Source organism: Pteropus vampyrus, unplaced genomic scaffold, assembly GCF_000151845.1.
Source record: "Pteropus vampyrus isolate Shadow unplaced genomic scaffold, Pvam_2.0 Scaffold7, whole genome shotgun sequence".
NCBI lineage: Eukaryota > Metazoa > Chordata > Mammalia > Chiroptera > Pteropodidae > Pteropus > Pteropus vampyrus.
The window spans coordinates 4,096,075-4,098,749 of record NW_011888788.1 but is presented as its reverse complement, the minus strand read 5'-3'; positions in this window follow the sequence as shown (position 1 = coordinate 4,098,749).

The window sequence follows — 2,675 nt, the reverse complement described above, 5'->3', positions numbered from 1 at the left end:
GGTGAGTGTTATGGATATCAATGAAGCAAGGGGTTGAAGATGAAATGGTATAGTGTGGTCATTCAGAGTGGGATGTTTTAATTCAATAGTTCAGAAATAGAGCAGGCCTTGCTGATGACAGGTTCAGCCATGAGAGAGAGTGACTTAGGCCTCAAGGGGTGAGTTCCTAAAAATGAGGTCATGGATTGGGGTCAGGTGGTCAGATGAGCCACACATGGGGAAGTCCCCAAGAATGATGGCAGGAATTGGGTGGAAGAGGAGACAACACACCCATTTTGCAATGAAAGAAGGAAAGTGGCAATGATGGGAATGGGAAGGGGAACAGCAACAATAGAGCTGGATATCCAGTGGCATAGTCCTTGTCGGGACATGGCTTGGTAAGTGAGGGGATGATCAGCCTAGCTCTGTCTCTTATGGGGAGAGGCATATTTACCTGGAGAGGGTGGTGCTTTAAAAAAAAAAACTGATAAGACTTCTAAAGCAAATATGAATAAAACTGAAGAAAGGTAATGGCTATGTGTAGAGCCAGAGAGGTGATAGAGTAATTGGAGGGGATCATGTTACCAACTACATAAATGTTTACCTAATGTACTGTATACTTGAAACTAACAATAAAATAAAATGCTAAAAATAAGTACAGCACACATAATTATATACAGTATGTAATACTTGATAATGATAATAAATGACTATGTTACTGGCTTTAAAAAAAAAAAAGTGATCAACCCAGAAACAGAAAAAGAAAAAGCCAACAGCAAACCTCTGGCATTTCCTAAGCAGTCACAATTACGGCAATGGGAAGAATTTGTAAATGAGAAAGGTGTCCCCTGATGAAGGGTAAAGATGTTTCTTTAGGTTTATCTGAGTTTGCACTGAAGTCACTGCCCTTATTCATATCCCTCATTCTTATTCCACAGCATCCAAAGAATCCTCTGAAGACTCATCAAGTTTTTAGAAACTTAGGTGCCAGAAGTTGGGGGCTGTCTTGGGTAAGAGGTGTGAATATTGCAGATCTAGGTGTGGATACAATGGAAATGCATATTCTTTATTGTAATAAAATAGACTTACAATGACTTGTCAGTCCTCAATGTGACTATACTTATAATTAACTCAAATATCATATAAAAATGACATATTCAGAACAGCATTTTATTTTTTGTTTACATATAATGCTATAAAATGGAGCATCCAATATCCAGAAATTTACAAATCTTGGATAATGGTGTGAAATTTTTAGTTCTTGCCCGACTCTTTCTTAGTACATACTTAGAACTTTCCGTATTTTTACTTCCTCCCATGACCAAAAGCTGAAAAATATAATGTGAATATTGACCTAACTGATTTGCAGCATGTCTGCTTTGAAGTAGTTATGTACCAAGTTAATTAGATGAAAGGTCTGTAATTATGTAGTTTTATAGAACAATTACAGTCTAGTGTGAAAATATGTATGAATACAACTATAATGACCTAATACTTACTTAGAATGCAATAGCTCCTTGAGGGATTGCAGGTGGGGCCATGAGGAGGAATGTGGGGGTGATTTTACCAGTAGATATTTGAGATAAATGGAGAAAATAATACCTTTTGTATTATTTATTAGCAAATTGGGGAAAATCTAGGGGGGAAAAAACCCTCTAGGTTTAATCTAAAAGCTTCAATTTTGCATATATCATATTTCTACTTTTATTTCCAGTATGCCTATATCAATTATTCAAATATCCATCCTCCTGATACCTACCAGTGATACCAATTCATCTCTATTTACAAATCCATACCAGAGAAAAACTAATGAACAACCAGAAGTCAAATGGAAGAGACTTAACAAATTTGGACCAACAACATTTGGGAAGACAAAATTGAGTACCTGTGCATGAAGATTAAACACAGAGCATGAAGATGCCCTTGACCTTTGGAATAGGAAACCGTGACAAATTACAGAAGCAAGGGAGGGCCATGTACCCAAAATGTTCATTAGCAGTTATTAGTCAATTTACGTTAGCTTCAGAGGCTCCTTAACATATCAAATTTGATTATAGCTCATTAAAATCTGGAGTTTCCCATGATACAGAACTCTAAAAAATATGTTACTAGTAGTAGCACTCAGAAGTATAACTATCTAAACTGTATTTTTATTTCAATATCAGAAAATAAAATGTAAAAGTCATTTATAAATTCCACTATTTAATTTTATTGGTTATTATTATACAAAGCACTGTCTACTCAATATCATCATCCAAAAGTAACCATATTAATGGTTTGATATGTAATATTCCATATAATTTCTTATACCTTCAAAAGCACACACACATATACACATATCATACTCAATGAATTACATCTTTATTTCCTCCTTAACAACATGTCACAAGACTCTTTCCAGGACACTATTTATAGTGATATTTCATATTAATTAATGGCTGAATAGAATTTCATAATATGACCAGTGGTGTACTGAGAAACTGTTTGTGTTAAGGGTCCCTCAAACCACCTCCAAATTTGGTGATATGCTAGGAAAACTCACAAGACTCAGCAAATAGTTGAACTCAGAGCTATGATTTATCACAGCAGAAGTAGACAAAGCAAAATAAGCAAAGGGAAAAGGCACACAGGGAAACCTGGAGGCAGCTTCCAAGAGTCCTGTCTCAGTAGAGTCACAGAAGACATACTTAATTCCT